The 17758-nt window shown below is 43.8% G+C and overlaps 1 protein-coding gene across 3 annotated transcripts in view; it reads right to left on the minus strand.

Moving 5' to 3' along the window:
* KIT (KIT proto-oncogene, receptor tyrosine kinase) overlaps positions 1–17758 on the minus strand; it is an 86901-nt gene that overhangs the window by 50029 nt on the left and 19114 nt on the right. The gene's annotated exons all lie outside the window — the stretch shown is intronic.

A 17758-nucleotide genomic window follows, 5' to 3' on the forward strand; every position in this document is an offset into this window, starting at 1 on the left:
TCAGAATAATGAAACAAAGATACAAGGTTTAGCTTTAGGCTAAAGAAAAAGAAGTGGGCTGGATTTTCACAATATCAGAAGAGGAGAAAGAAAAGACAGACATGTACCAGATACATACCACCGAGACATTCATGCACAGTGAGATACCAGAGGTCAACTAGATTCAGGGAAACCAGTGAAAAGCTCTGGTCCTAAGGTAGGCAGAAGCCACAGAACCCACAGCAAGGATTTGAGACGAAAAGAGGAAGATCTGATACTGCCAGAGGAAGAGCACATTAGTGGCTAGAGTGCCATGAAAAATACAAAAGGTTGACTCACATATGACCTGGGTGAGATGGGCTGGGGCACCAGGAGAACAGAGCACCCAGGGGGGCTTGGTTCATGTGCCTGGGATTTGTGCCCCCTGCACACATACAAGGTCAGAGACAGAACTGATGTGGGTTATAAAGGAGGAGCAAAAGCCATCCAAGCCAGGTAGAGGAAGGGGTGGCAGCAGGAGTAGGCCATACCAGGAGCCTCTCCACAAGTTCAGGGCAGAGATGGAGATAGAAAGGGAGGGTCAGAAAGGGACAGGGACGGGAGAAGCAAGAGACCTGCTCCCAGGTGCTACCTGGGCAGTAGATGGACTTCTCACCTGACAACCCGAAATTCCGATGGTGGAGGAAGAGTAATACCTGTGAAGTTAAAAGACACGAACAAATAATCCAAGGAAAGGGTTTGTAGACAAAAGAGGAACACAACGAGTACCGATCTTACCAGCTAAGAGTGGGTAGGAAAGAGTCAAAAGAGATTTTTGAAAATGAGACCACCAGAAAGGAAGGGGAGAGGCTAAAGAGGCAAGGCAGGCAACACACAAAAGGTTTCAAAGAGAAGGTGGGTGGGTCCCAGGGCAGAGGCTGAGCAAGGTCAAAGGGAACGAACCAAGCCTCCCCAGACTTGGTTAGAAAGACACCACCGGAAATCCAATTTCAGTTGAGTGGGAATTTCTGTTGGCTTCAAGGTTAAAGGCTGCAAGTGTAGACCTCTTCTTAGAGAGCTGTGGCAGGAGAAAGCACAGAAGAAATAGATCTGTAGTCAAACAAGGTTAAAAGTTAAAAAAAAAAAAAAATAGGAGGCCTGCTGGCATTTGAAGATGGAAGAAACAGAATCCATGGAGAGGGACAGACCAAAGGTGCTCTAAAGAAGGGATAAAGTTGCCCCCTGAGGGTGTGTATAAATGACCAGTCTCAGTTCCACTTTGTTAACCCAGACAAATATTTCATCTGGGCACCTTCCAACCACGGCATCAATTGTAGCTCCATGATGTCATGCAAAGTACACCCCCAGGGGCTTCCCTGGTGGCGCAGTGGTTGGGAGTCTGCCTGCCAATGCAGGGGACACGGGTTCGAGCCCTGGTCTGGGAAGATCCCACATGCCGCAGAGCAACTGGGCCCGTGAGCCACAACTACTGAGCCTGCGCGTCTGGAGCCTGTGCTCCGCAACAAGAGAGGCCGCAATAGTGGGAGGCCCGCGCACCGCGATGAAGAGGGGCCCCCGCTTGCCGCAACTGGAGAAAGCCCAAGCACAGAAACGAAGACCCAACACAGCCAAAAATAATAAATAAACTAATTTAAAAAAACAAACAAACAAAAAAACAAAGTACACCCCCAGATCAGAAGATGCTCAGCAGCCTTGATTCACAGAAGATTAACAGTAAGTTCAATCATAATCATCAAATGTTACTGAGCACCCAATATCAAAAAAAACAAACAACCCAATCCAAAACTGGGCAGAAGACCTAAATAGATATTTCTCCAGATATACAGATTGCCAACAAACACATGAAAGGATGCTCAACATCACTAATCATGAGAGAAATGCAAATCAAAACTACAATGAGGTATCACCTCACACCGGTCAGAATGGCCCTCATCAAAAAATCTACAAACAATAAGTGCTGGAGAGGGTGTGGAAAAAAGGGAACCCTCTTGCACTGCTGGCAGGAATGTAAATTGATACAGCCACTATGGAGCACAGTATGGAGGTTCCTGAAAAAACTAAAAATAGAATTACCATATGACCCAGCAATCCCACTACTGGGCATATACCCCGAGAAAACCATAATTCAAAGAGTCATGCACCACAATGTTCATTGCAGCTCTATTTAAAATAGCCAGGCCATGGAAGTAACCTAAGTGTCCATTGACAGATGAATGGATAAAGAAGATGTGGCACATATATACAATGGAATATTACTCAGCCATAAAAAGAAACGAAATTGAATTATTTGTAGTGAGGTGGATGGACCTAGAGTCTGTCATACAGAGTGAAGTAAGTCAGAAAGAGAAAAACAAATACCATATGCTAACGCATATATATGGAATCTAAAAAAAAAAAAAAAATGTGGTCATGAAGAACCTAGGGGCAAGACAGGAATAAAGACGCAGACCTACTAGAGAATGGACTTGAGGATACGGGGAGGGGGAAGGGTAAGCTGGGACAAAGTGAGAGAGTGGCATGGACATATATACACTACCAAATGTAAAACAGATAGCTAGTGGGAAGCAGCTGCATAGCACAGGGAGATCAGCTCGGTGCTTTGTGACCACTTAGAGGGGTGGGATTGGGAGGGTGGGAGGGAGGCAGACGCAAGAGGGAAGAGATATGGGGATATATTTATATGTATAACTGATTCACTTTGTTATAAAGCAGAAACTAACACACCATTGTAAAGCAATTATACTCCAATAAAGATGTTAAAAAAAAAAACAAAACTAAAAACAGAACTACCATATGACCCAGCAATCCCACTACTGGGCATATACCCTGAGAAAACCATAATTCAAAAAGAGTCATGTACCACAATATTCATTGCAGCACTATTTACAATAGCCAGGTCATGGAAGCAACCTAAATGCCCATCAACAGACGAATGGATAAAGAAGATGTGGTACATATATACAATGGAATGTTACTCACCCATAAAAAGGAACGAAATTGAGCCATTTGTTGAGACGTGGATGGATCTAGAGACTGTCATACAGAGTGAAGTAAGTCAGAAAGAGAAAAACAAATATCGTATATTAACGCATGTATGTGGAACCTAGAAAAATGGTGCAGATGAACCGGGTCGCAGGGCAGAAGTTGAGACACAGATGTAGAGAACAAACGTATGGACACCAAGGGGGGAAAACTGCGGTGGGGTGGGGATGGTGGTGTGCTGAATTGGGCGATTGGGATTGACATGTATAAAGTGATGTGTATAAAATTGATGACTGATTAATAAAAAAAATAAATAAATTACAAAAAAAAAGAAAAAAAGAAGACGTGGCACATATATATAATGGAATACTACTCGGCCATGAAAAGAAGTAGTGAAAAAAAAAAAAAAGTAGTGAGGTGGACAGACCTAGAGTCTGTCATACAGAGTGAAGTAAGTCAGAAAGAGAAGAACAAATACTGTATGCTAACACATATATATGGAATCTAAAAAAAAAAAAAAAAAAATGTGGTCATGAAGAACCTAGGGGCAAGACAGGAATAAAGACGCAGACCTACTAGAGAATGGACTTGAGGACACGGGGAGGGGGAAGGGTAAGCTGGGATGAAGTGAGAGAGTGGCATGGACATATATACACTACCAAATGTAAAATAGATAGCTAGTGGGAAGCAGCCGCATAGCACAGGGAGATCAGCTCGGTGCTTTGTGACCACTTAAGAGGGGTGGGATAGGGAGGGTGGGAGGGAGACGCGAGAGAGGAGATATGGGGATATATGTACACGTTTAGCTGACTCACTTTGTTATACAGCAGAAACTAACACAACCCTGTAAAGCAATTATACTCCAATAAAGATGTTTAAAAAAAAAATGTTACTGAGCACCAACAATATGAGAAGTGCTATGGATGAGACTGTGAGCCCACTAGGCTGAGCATCTAAATGAAGGAGCCAGAATGTGGGAATGAAGTGGTTAGGATTATTTTTAAAGTCATACAGTGCATTAAATAATGAAAATGGGCACAGCGGTAAATGGAGACGCTATTATTTCAATTATTTATCCCCTTTAAAAAAGGAATACTTCCGGGAATTCCCTGGCAGTCCAGTGGTTAAGACTTGGTGCTTTCCCTGCTGTGGGCCTGGGTTCAATCCCTGGTCGGGGAACTAAGATCCCACAAGCCACGTGGCACGGCCAAAAAAAAAAAAAAAAAAAGGCGTACTTCCTAGTCCATATGAGCGACGTTGACAGTAAACTGATTCCAAAATTCTCAAGGATTTATATTGCAATATATTTCAATCAATTCAATCTTCTCATGAGTGGGTCTTAAGGGCATATGCAGATACTACAACCTGGCTGAATAAATACTGTTGACTTCTGGAGACCTGCCACCCCAACGTAGGCAAGGCTTGGCTGTGTGACCTAAGGCAGGCCACTCGAGCTTTCTGTGCCCAAGTTTCCACATCTGGAAAATGATGATAGAAATACCCTCATTTCACAGAGTTCTAATGCAAATCAAATACGATAAATACACACAAGGAGCTTAACACAGGACTGGGCAGTTTGTAATAAATGCTAGTTATTACAGTGAAGCAATAAAGCATCCTAGGTAAGCGCTCTCATTTTTTTTGAGGTCTCTAAAATTTTTTTGAATTTATTTTATTGAAGTATAGTTGATTTACAATGTTGTGTTAATTTCTGCTATAAGTGATTCAGTTATACACATATATATTCTTTCTCATATTCTTTTCCATTATGGTTTATCACAGGATGTTGAAATTACAGTTCCCTGTGCTATATGGTAGGACCTTGTTGTTTATCCATCCTATATATAATAGGCTGCATCTACTAATCCCAAACTCCCACTACATCCCTTCCCCTTGGCAACCACAAGTCTGTTCTCTATGCCTGTGAGTCTGTTTTTGTTTCGTAGATGAGTTCATTTGTGTCATATTTTAGATTCCACATATAAGTGATATCATATGGTATTTGCCTTTCTCGTTCTGACTTACTTCAGTTAGTATGATAATCTCTAGAGATAAGACTGTACAGATTTGCATCCTGGCTCTGCCACTTACTAAGTGTGTGATCCTTAGGCAAGTTACCAATCATCTCTGCCTCGGTTTCCTCATCTTGAAAGTAGAGACAGTAACAGCACCTGTTCATAAAGCTGTTATGTAAAGCACTCAAAATTGTGCTCAGGCACATAGAAAACACATAATAAATACGAGACACAATTATTCTAAAAACAGAATCTCTTATCTTCCCTCCAATCAGTCCTGACTTACTTCCTATGGATGTGAATGAGTCCATCATTTCCCAAACAGATTTCTGTCTGACTTCGCCCTCCTTGGCAGTAAAATCATAGCACTCTTTCCGCAGAGCCTCTGCCACACATCCCTGTATGCCTTTCCACTCCTGCTGCCCCACCCCAGACTAGCCATTTACAATGTCATGGAGAGAACATCCTCTCCTGAAAGATCTCCATGCCTCCGGCCTCCACTCACCCCACCCCCAAATCATCCAACCTCATAACCCTGAGACCCATCAGCCTAAAACACCACTTTTTCAACAACCCCACTCCCAGCCTCAAAACCCGTAACAGAGGCAGCAGCAGCTAACACTGACATCACGTGCGGCTTACAAAGCATTTTCACGGGATTAATTTCTAGCTGTTTCCTCTGGACCCAACCTGCCTCTCCAGTCAGACAGACCCTTAGGCTAAGGATGCTGCAAACACGCTTCAGTCCTTGCTATGCCCATCTCTCTGCCCATGTCCCCAGGGCACAGCTACTCCACCAATTCACCTCTTTGTCATATGGAAAGCCCTGTCTTCACGGCTGTTGTTCCCTAACCACTCCAGGTCGTGATCACCTGTCCCCACTAAATCCCTCTAACATGTTCACCCCATCACCCATCTGGCTTCTACTGCTGTACCATAGTGGCCTACATCTATATCTTACCTTCTCTACCTACTGCAAGATCTTAGGGCCCTCAGGGTAAGGATCCTAAATTGTACTTTTTTCCCTAGCATAGTCATAAGAAAGATTCCCTTCAATCCCTGAACATATAGAAGATTGGAGGAAGGGCAGGTTCCAAAACACCCAGCTCCTGTAACAGATGCTAACAGTCTTCCGACCAATCCCCAAAAGAGCACAACTGTCTATTCCGTTGCTCCACTAAGAAAAGGGAGTGGCTTAATTCATCCATTAAAACTACTATGGATACCTCCAAATTTGATATCATTAGTTTGCACTTTACTTCTAGAGTTTTAAAAAATAAATTTTTTAAATATTCCCCACCAGAAACATTCAGGGTTTTATTTTCAAAATAAATGATAAGTTCAACCCTCAAACTCATACTATAAAATGAAAATAGAGCTTATATCAGAGTGGGGCTGTGGATATTATTCTCTTGTCTCCAAACTATAATGCTCTCACAAGAAAAAAAAAACAAACTAGAGATTCCTGTTAAAACATATATATATATGTGTGTGTATACGTATATATACAAACACACAGACATATATACACACATACTTTTATTATATTTAAAAAGCAATACCAATAATTTATTCCAACTGACCTTTGAAATTGCTCTGGAATCACACATTTTGAAATATATCAGGTACACAGCAAGTTCTCAACAAACGTTTGTTGAATTGGGTTTTATCTATATCAGGACCCTTTGCATTTGAACATATACTTCCCTAATTATGTTTGGCTAATAAAAATATCAAGAGTTGCTTTCTGTTTCCTGAACACATGTTAATTAATGAGCCCCCCAAAAAATGATAGATGGCAAAACCCACCATTCTGGGGACCAAGTACTATAATGAATGATGGCTCTGGGCTAGGAACTCCAGGACCTATTCAGCAAATACTTATCCCAGGTACCTTGCTAAGTGCTGGACCTAGGAAACAGTCCTTGCTCTCAAGAAGCACAAATAAGGGAGGAAAAGGGCACTTATGAACAGTCAACAATGCAAGATTTTAACAATAGTTCAAGATAAATACCAACATACCCTCTGTAACCTCTTTTTAGTGTAAAATTCAACCATATCCAAAAGAATTGAAATCAGGATGCAAACAGATACTTGCACACCAACGTTCATAGCTGCATTATTCACAATAGCCAGAATGTGGAAAAACCCAGTTGTCCATCGACAGATGAATGGATAAACAAAATGTGGTATATACATAAAACAAAATATTATTCAGCCATAAAAAGGAATGAAATTCTGACATATGCTACAACATGGATGAACTTTGAAAACATTATGTTAAGTGAAATAAGCCAGACACAAAAGGATAAATACTGTATGATTCCACTTATATGAGGTATCAAGAATAGGCAAATTCATAGAGACAGAAAGTAGAATAGAGGTTACCAAGGGCTAGGGAGAGGGAGGAATGGAGGGTTATTGTTTAATGGGTTTCTGTCCGGGATGATTAAAAAAAAAGTCCTGGAAAAGGATATGGTGATGGTTGCACAACATTGTGAATGTACTTTAATGGCACTGAATTAGACACTTTTAAATGGTATGCTTTATATTATGTATATTTTACCACAATTTTTTTTAAAAAACTAAAGTTTTTTAAAAATCAGTAATTCTTCAAGGCACGGGGGAAGCCTCAAATTTTCTCAGCTACCTGGGCTCTTTCTTATCTGACCACTCTGACCTCTAGTAGTAGCCTCTGTGGGCCCCCAAGTTTATCTTAAATCACAGCGTTCAAAAATTAATCACTGTTATTATTTTTATTTGTTCCACACAGCTGTGTTTGAGGGCTTGAACACCAGCTCTCTTTCTTCCCAGCTCTCTACTACCTTATACAGAGTAGTCATGCAGAGTAGTTATACAGAGTAGTCATGCATAGCAGAAGCCTCTTTTAGCGCTCTGGGCTGAATAAGCTAGAAATTTTAAACCACACTGACTACTGCCCAAGAGACTTGAACGCTCAAGGCTACTAGAGTTCTTCTCCTGTACATCTTTGCTTTTCTCCTCACACTATCTGAGTCCTTTGGTTTTATTCTCAAACCTGTTTATGGAAGTTGGACTTGATATTATATTATATATAAGTACATGTTATGAAAATTGATGAAATATGAGTGTGTGTGAGTGTGTGTGTGTGTGTGTATGTGTGTGTGTTTGGGGAAAGCTGTTGATTCTCTGATAACTAAGCAACACTCTACAAGGTGGCTCAACTGAAAAAACCCTACAGGTTCTTCAAGTTAAATGTGGGTGAAACATTAGAAGATTGGGGGAGGGTCTCCACTTCACAAACACGGGGGGATTCTGCATTCTGACTGTCTCACAGGCACTATGTTTAAAGAAACTGAAATTAGAAACTGCAGGTCTTATATTGTGGGTGTGGTGTATGGGGAAGACAGCAGCTCAGACTGCCTGAGAACTCCCATCAGTCAACCCAAACTCAAAGTCAACCCAAACTCAAAGAAAAAGTTCTGCTTCTCCATCAAAAAGAACAAAGCCATCCATCTTTCTTTTCTTAAGTGAAATAAACCATTCAAGGTAGACCTGTATTTTTTGTGACCTGTGGCTTAAAAGACTCGAGTCCAGAGTGGGCTTCTACAGTACAAGCTTCTTAATGACCTGTGTAAGTCGGGGCAACTGGCTTGAGCACAGGTTGCTCCCCAACCACCTTCAGTAGTGGTTGGACCATGTCAACTGTTAATCAATCTGGAGTCTCAACTTGTCCTCCTAAGGTCTTTATACCCTTCACAAATGTCTAAAGCTGCAAAGACTGAATTTATAGCTGGGGTTAAAAGTAAGGAAGTCATTTCAAAACCTTCTCCTCTTTGGACACAAATATAAGGAACCAGGCGAAATAATGGCAGGGAAGAAAACCCACATAGAGAGGCCTATTCTAGTTTTGGGGAAGTAGAGCTGTGAATAAGGCAAAGCTCAAAGCTCCACTGTAGTTCAGCTCCTCTCTGGTTCACATACTGTTCAACCACAGTTCGTAATAAAAGGGCTAATGATTTGTATATCCTACTGTTTCTGACACACTTTTATATTCCCATAGGAGTAAACTGGATAAAAATCAAGATGGAAGGATCGTAGTAATTGCCCACAACACCCATGAGGCTTTTGAAAACAAGTAGATGATACTGGAAATAGAATAAAGCTGGGGTTGGGGGTATGAGCTCAGTGAAAACCACACAAGTCCTTAAAAATGCTCTTGCCCAGCGACAGGGAGAGTGTGAATCCACTCCGGATCCCCACGCAAATTGGAGGAAGCCACGCCATGGAGGATCCAGCATGGCCCCCGTTCCACTGTGGTGAGGCCACGCCACCAGAACCATTAAGACATCTTTCATGTCAACATGCATCTATTGCATAATTATTACCACGGTAGTGAACCAGATGCTGATGAGGAACTCAGCCTTGCGTAGGAGACAAATCTAATACAAATGAGACAAAAATACTGAGAGGTCACAAACAGGTCCCAAGACTCAAAGGAAGCAGCTATCATTCTGCCCAAAAGGACCATGAAAAGCTCCAGGGGGAGGGGCCATGAGAGCTGAGCCAGGAAGTCTTTGTCTGTGTGTTTGCATGTGCCCGTGTCTGTATGTGTATTCGAGGAAAAGCTCATCCTATGAGGATCCCATCCCACCCACCCCCACCCCCCCAAACTGTGAGCTCTCAGAATCCAAAGCCAGGTCTGTAGCCATCACTAGCCTCAAAGGCCTCACAGGGCATCAGGAATACAGCATGTGCTCACTAAGTGCACAGCGAAGGAATGACTACGTATAGGAAATGCAGAGGTGCAGGATATGGGAAGATAATCTGAGACATCATCTTACAGGGCAGTGCTTTCCTCATCTAGGGTGTTTGCTAACAGTCTTCTTGAAGGTCAATTTCACTCAGTGACAAATAACAGTAAACATTCTTTTATATTATAATACATAGCATAAAATAGAAAGAAAAAAAATCAAACGCATTTTTTTCAGGGGGAAAACATGAGCTTTCAAAGAAATTGAACTGCCTCACGACTACATACTCACAAACACACCACCCAAATCCTGACCATCTCCAACCTTTAAAAGCACCTCCACGGACAAGTTTGAGAACAGTCCTAAATGGATCACTTGAATTCCAATTCACAATTGAACACTTTCCAAAGGATTTTCTGGGTAAGAGAAAAGCTCAGATATATCTATAATCTTATAACATAGAGATTTAAAGTACTCAACTGAAAAGAACTCACTGCTAAAATCTACTCAGGTTTAGACATGAGATAAACAATAGGTAATTGACACAGTCTCCTCACCATCCTTTAAGTCTCTCACTGTAATACCCCTATGTTCGGGGCCTGAAAAAAACAATTCCTTGGTACAATGCAAATTTGTATTTAGCTTCTAAAAATAAAATTTCTCTCTGCATGCCAGGTCTTGGTACTACATTAGGTCTAGGATATTTAGTGATTATACAAAATCTGTTTCCATATTCGAGACAGCTTAGGGTTTCAAGCAATGGCGACAGACCATTATAAAATGATCAGCCATTTGAAAGTCAGTTTAAAATCACAAAATATCAATAACAAAGACATCCTGCAGCACAGTCTTTTTTAAAAAAAGCAGCTCCTTAAGCATATTTCAATGTTGGTGTAAAGATTATGAACTAATTGACAGAAGGGAACCGAAGGACAGAGAAAGAAAAACTGGAGCGTTAGTCATTAGTGGCAAAGAGAGGGGGCTCAGTAACAAAGCCAGCACTTCAGAAACGTGTCTTCACGAATGCAATGGTAATTGAGCTCCTACCATTTGGCCTGGGTGGGGCTGAGCACCAGGAATACAGAGCAGGGCATGACAGCCCAGCGGGGAAGCTGAACTCACACACATAGTGACCATACAATGAAGCAAGAGCAGACAGAAAGGGCAACAGAGCGTGTGAGCAAGAAGAGGGGTCAAGGGACTTCCCTGGTGGTGCAGTAGTTAAGAATCCCCCTGCCAATGCAGGGGACATGGGTTGGAGCCCTGGTCCGGGAAGATCCCACATGCCACGGAGCAACTAAGCCCGTGCGCCACAACTACTGAGCTTGCGCTCTAGAGCCCACGAGCCACAACTACTGAGCCCATGAGCCACAACTACTTAGCCCTTGTGCCACAACTACTGAAGCCCACGTGCCTAGAGCCCGTGCTCCGCAACAAGAGAAGCCACCGCAATGAGAAGCCCTCGCACCGCAACAAAGAGTAGCCCCTGCTCACCTCAATTAGAGAAAGCCTGCGTGCAGCAACGAAGGCCCAACGCAGCCAAAAATAAATAAATTAAAAAAAAAAAAAAAGAGGGGTCAGAAAGGATTCCTAGAGCTCAGATTAAAAAATGGGTGTGACCTGGCCAGACTGCAGGCACAGATGGTCTATCGAGTGGGGGAACCGCAGGAGCAAATGTCACAGAACTAGCAAGACGCATGCTTAGAAGTCAGATGTCACTCAAAATCCCTGCAGCATCAAGGTGTGAGGCCAGAGACCCAGTAGGGTCTTTGTCATGGTAAGGAGGTGAGCCTGCCCAGATGGGGAGCTACTGGTGTGTGTTTTGGGGGGACCCCTCTGGGAGCAGTGAAGGATAGTACTGACAGAACAGGACTAGAGACAAGGACAGCTAGGAGACTAGGTCCAGACAGGAGCTGATGAGAACATAAGCCAGAGGTATGGGACGGACAGGAGAGGTGGGTGTTTACTGGGTGAGTACGGGGCCTCGGCATGGGTGGATCTAGGCAGTAAGGAAGCAAGAGGAAGGAAAGAAGACACCCCTGTTTTTGGCTTACACCTATGAGAAGATGGGGTGCCAACAGACTGGAGGGGGAAAAACTGATTTAGAGGCATTTGGATCAGCAGGTGGCAGCTGGAAGGTTCTGCAAATTGATGGGGGCGGGGGCAGCAGGGGAGGTCAGGGCCACAGACATATTCACCAGCACACAGGGGGTGGTATCCCGGGGTGCCCACAAAATCATCCAGGGAGGGAGTGGAGAGTGCAAAGAACAGAGGGGCCGAGAAGGAAATGACAAGGCCCGAGGTGGCTACAGTAGGGTGGAGATGGTGATGACTCGACTGGTAAGAGAGAGCCAGGAAATTCCAGGCTAGAGGGTGCGGAGGGACTTCTAGAAGGATGCTAGAATCTTGGAGGACATGGCAGCAGGCGGGGGAACAGAAATGGACAGAGAACCAGCCCTAAAGTCTTCAGCACAAAGGACTGGTCACTGGCAGTAGGGAGGAGGGATGGAGAGTCATGGAACTTATATCACTCATTTGCAACCCTGGCTGCACACCAGAACCCAATCCTGCCAGAATCTCTGACAGTACTGCAGGCCTGGGATGTGGGAGAAGAGGAGCCTTGACTGCACGTCAAGGAGAGGAGGGGGAGGAGGGGAGGGAGGAGGGGGGAAGAGGAGGAGGGAGGACTCCTGAAGTCAGTGAGCAGGAAGGCAGTGGCTAATGGGGAAATGGAAGACATGGAAGCTGCCAGAGGTCTCGCATGAAAAGGTGGGGGGATGAGTATCCAAGGGGGCAGGCAGCCAGGGAGGACAGCAAAGGAAGGAAGGAATGGGAGTCAGGGACACAGAGCAGTGACTAGCCGAGAAGACCACGACACAGACTGGCTGGAGAGGCCTAAGCGGCTACTGCCTGACCTCAGGGGCTGGTGAACGTGGCCATGAGGTGACTGAGGCGGGGTAAAAACACTATTTTTAAAGCCCCTCTTTCTTTGAACACGCTCTTTTCCGAAAAATATCTGTGGCACAAAGGAGCTGTGCTACCACATGTGGGTCCCACATTCTCATGGATGTCTGAGCAAGAGTGATTCACCAGGCTCCCTGGTGCTAGAAAGGGATGCCCCAGTGCAAACAGGGGTGCCCTCCTCTGGAGAGGCAGGGTTGGGCCACATCACCCCAACTCCCACCCCACACTGGCTCACCTTTCTGCAGGCTTTCAGCCGCGGTGGATTCACCTGTGGTTTGGACGCTTCCGGCCTGTGCTCCTGAGAGCGGTTTCCTCCTGGGGGCCGAGTCAGCCCCTTTATTTTCTGCCTTAACCACATGGACAAACCCAGCACTAATAAATCACCTGTGTTGATCACACCTTTCCTGTAGCATGTGTATTTTCTGCTTTTCTGGTTGTTACTGTGATCCCTGGGCCAATCACGCAGGCCTCGTTCTCTGCTATAAAGCATGTCTCCACGCAGATCCCTCAACGATGCCCAACTGGGAGCTTCCTTGTACTTGAACCCTCAACTCCTTCTTTCCATCAATTCTCCATTCACAAGCATGCCATCTGGGGGCAAAAGAAGCTGCCCTCAGGCTGCTTTTGCTGTTTGAAAAGCATACCCAAGATCAAGGAGATGTTAGATGTTCTGCATTCTTCTAAGGAAACTTACTAAGAGGACTCAGCAGCAAGGATTCAGGCTTCCAATAAATGCCTTCTAAAGGTACGACATCTGTCAAAGCTTCTCCCAGGTTGGAGGCACGAGCAAAATCACTGTTTGGTGTCTGCTAAGATATTTAATATTTGTACGTTTTAGATGAAATGTGTAACTATGTATTTTTGCTCTGAAGCAGTTAGTGAAGGAAAAATGTAATGGTGGGGACATAGAGAAATTCTGGATTCTAAATTTTGGGCAAGTCCCTTAGGTTCTAGGCATCTGTTTCCTCTTCTGAAAAACTAAAAAGAGGCCATCAAAAGCCCTAAGACTCTAGGATCTGTAATCAAATAGTTAGGCCATAATAGGGTCAAAATAAAGAAACCCTTTATTTAAAAAAAAAAAAAAAAAACTGGCTGGACATAAAAAGTACTCAACTATTTATGGCAATAATGAGTAGCAGTGATTCTCTTATGATATAAATAATATAACTAATCACCTGCTTTGTTTTTAAACCACTGTTTGAACACAGAATTAAATAAGGGCCTAAACATGGAACTTGATTCCTGGCTCTTACATCTTATAAAGTGAACAGTAAGTGTGGAGATGCATGTTATCACCCATTTGACAATGAAAGGAGGATCCTTCTCAGCTTATTATATTGTAAAACTTCTTCTAGACACGCATACACCCCCAGCAGCAAAGGCTTACATAGGGCTCCTTAATATATTTCCTACTCAGTCATCCTAAGAAAAATACAACCCGATGTTTGAGGGAGCAGGACTTCCCCTTTTGATCTCAAAGATACGCACGGCCATTATGAAGTGGGTCTCTGGGGAGTCAGATGAGGTCTGGATTTGACAAGCATAATGTATGAGGACCCATCCCTGAAGCAGAAAAGAGGAACGTCCTAATTTCCAGTGGGTTTTTCCTGATAGCCCAGTGCAGCTCCTGTTGTAAATACGTAGATTTCCACGTTTTGAATTCTGTAAAGCACTTACTGAAATAAGCAGCAGATAAGAAGCAGAAGAACTCAAATCCAATAAACAACAGAACAAGACCCTTACCATCTGTGAAGCTGGGGTGGGGCAGCTCCGGACTGCTTGCAACATTAACTTCCTTGACTTGAAGAACAAGAAAGAGCCAAGTGAAAAGAACACGGCAAGAAGAGCATGGAAGGTCGACCACGCTAGTCAAAGGCCAGCTTCACCCCAGACCTACCACGTACCAAGGAAAACAGACGTGTGCGTGTCTCACCTCCAAGCAGACCTCCTGGCTGCATGCTCTACAGAGGGCAACAGCTAGACCCTTGAAAGGACCTGCAGAAGGACCTGTGAGGCGTAAACTGCCTTCATGTTAGCTCTGTCCTGGACATGTGTGGTGGAGTGTGGGCCTGCAATCACTATGCCATTTCCTCCAACCAAGAAATTGACAATTCCTCAACATGCCAATTCCCAGGCTCAGGAGGGGAAATGAGCTTGTGTTAGCAGCAAATGAAAACTTTTAAGAAATAAAAATATGTGACACCCATAAGCTCTGGTTCTAATTCTATAGCATTTCATTCTAACGACATCAAATGTAACACCAATAAGCAAGGGATTGTCTGGTCAATGTTTTTACACTCGCGAACATAAATATACGCCAACTGGGGCATTTAAAAAACATTTTTTGGTGGTAAAATATACATAACATAAAATCATGTTAACCATTTTTAATTATACAAATTTTGAGTGGCAATAAATACATTCACAATATAGCGCAACCATCACTACTATCCATCCCCAGAGCTTTTTCATCACCCCAAAGTGAAACTCTGAACCTATTCAAGAATAACTCCCCATTCCACCATCACCTCCTCACCTCAGCCCCTGGTGACCACCATTCTACCTTCTGCCTCAATAATCTGACCGCTCTAGGGACCACATGTAAGTGGGACCATACAATACTTACCCTTTTGTGTCTCGCTTACTTAACTCAGCCTAACGTCTCCAAAGTTCATCTGTGTTGTTAGCATGGGTCAGAATTTCCTTTTTTAAGGCTGAATAGTATTCCACTGTATGTAAATATCATATTTTAGCTTATCCATTTATCCTGACATTTGAGGTGTTTTCCTGAGGCAGTTTTTAAACTCTGCCTTCAAATGTGATCTACATTTTTGGAAGGCCTCTCTGCTTTTCTAGTTTTGAAAGATGTTTGGAATAATACTTGGCTTAAATAGATATTTAAGCTAATTTTCACCATAATGGGTAAATCAATACATTTTATGAGTGATTATATGCTAAATTCTGCTTTTAATAGACCTGTCAGATAAGGGAAATTGTACCTCCCCCTCCATCCCATACATGGAGCAGAGAGAATGTTTTTTCCTCCTGTTCCACTTTCAAAATGTCGGTTTATAGCCACAGGGCTGGTTTAAAACAAAGGAAGTAAAAACAAAAGTATCAATTTAAAAAAAAAAAAAAGCAATTTTATCTGAAGCAGTTGACAGAGAAAAAGTTACCAGCATCGGTAACTGTCTTGAAAAGAGACCTGAATTAGCAGGGGCCAAACAGTCTAGCTGCAGCCCTGGGTAACAAGCTGGGGCAAGTCCCTGGTCTCCCACTTTTTCAGGAAACAGGTAGAAACATACAGGGAACCCCCTGCTATTTGCCTGTGTTACCCTGCCAGAGAAGAGGTTCTGTTTGTTAGGTGCTGGAGAGAGCCAATTTCCAGAAAGGGAGTTGGATGGGTTTTAGGGTCTGAATTAAATTTAAAGGACTGGGGACTAGGGCTGAGGGCAAAAGAGAGCTGAGGGTCCCTCTTCGGAGCCAGGCCCCAGCCCAGAGGCCAGGGGGAAGACCACACAGGTGGGGGGCAGAAGAAGGAACTCAGCCTGGGCAGCCTCAGTGTTCTCATCAAACCCAAGGCTGAGGCTCAGATGGGTTTCCAGGGGAGCATGTTAGCAACTTAACTCTTACATGGGTCAGAAAAGCCAATATGTATATACATGGACAAAGTAAATGTGGCGAAATGTTAATCGGAGAGTCTAAGTGAAGGGTATCCTGAAGTTCTTTGTAGTCATCTTGCAACTTCTGTAACTTTATTCAGCAATATTTTCAAGTCTAGAAGCAAGCTCAGAGACTGGAGATTGATGGTGCTTTTCTGAGCTTGGATGGGCGCAGGAGGCAACAGAAATATAATGGAAAAGGTGTGCGTTTTGCAGATTCCAAGCTGAGCGATGTGAAACTTTGGGTAAGTTACCTGACCTCTCCAAGCCTCAGAGTTTTGACATCTATAAATTGGGGGTGAGATACATCAGGATTCATACATTATCTCCAAATCCTATACCTACCTTATGTTCAATAAATGGTCGCAAGTGAGAAATAGTGTTTATGATGTTTGTTCCAAAACTTACTGTGTTTATTATGTTTCACTAAATCTAACAGGAGTTTACACTGGGTATAAGAGAGTAAGTATGCTGAGGGGCTTCCCTGGTGGCACAGTGGTTAAGAATCCGCCTGCCAGTGCAGGGGACACGGGTTCGAGCCCTGGTCTGGGAAGATCCCACATGGCACGGAGCAACTAAGCCCATGCGCCACAACTACTGAGCCTGCGCTCTGGAGCCCGCGAGCCACACTACTGAGCCCACGTGCCACAACTACTGAAGCCCGCACGCCTAGAGCCTGTGCTCCGCAACGAGAAGCCACCGCAATGAGAAACCCGCGCACCGCAACGAAGAGCAGTCCCCGCTTGCCACAACTAGAGAAAGCCCGCGTGCAGCAACGAAGACCCAACACAGCCAAAAATAAATACATAAAAAAAAAATTGGAAGAGAGTATGCTGAGCCCCAAATGTAAAACAATCAATTAATTGGCAAATAGCAGATTATCAGTTCCTCTATCAAAAGCAAGATTCCCGCAAGCCACTCTAGATCTTAAATCTCCATCTTTAAAAAGAATTTGAGCCCTTGCTCTCAGTACGTGTACTTTTATAAATTACACCCATGTGTGCCATTGCCAGCCCTTCCATGAATTATCAATGTAAGGCTTACTTAGTTTCTGACTGGAGGCAAAATGCCCCCCACCTTGAAGCTGCTGCCTCTGGGAGTAACTCCCATGCTGTCACCTTCTAGAATAGGAATGAAAACTCCTGGCTTGACCCAGGTCAAGACAAATTGACCAAAATGAGGCAAAGGAGCGTCATCTCTGTTCTTCCATCAAATAGATCTGAAAGTGGGTGGGGAGAAAGAAGCTGCCCCAAAATCAACTTCTAGGAGCAGAGCGGGCAGCTCTTCCAGGAAGCCCTGAGGGGACTGGGGACAACAGTCATCTCCCTGGAAACTTCGCAGGTGCCACCTTTACCACTCGGGCTGCTGGCTTCTGGCCTGGGCATTATGAACATCTCCAAGGTCAGAGGATTTCCCTCCTCTC

The sequence above is a fragment of the Balaenoptera acutorostrata genome, chromosome 5 (genome assembly GCF_949987535.1).
Source record: "Balaenoptera acutorostrata chromosome 5, mBalAcu1.1, whole genome shotgun sequence".
Lineage (NCBI taxonomy): Eukaryota > Metazoa > Chordata > Mammalia > Artiodactyla > Balaenopteridae > Balaenoptera > Balaenoptera acutorostrata.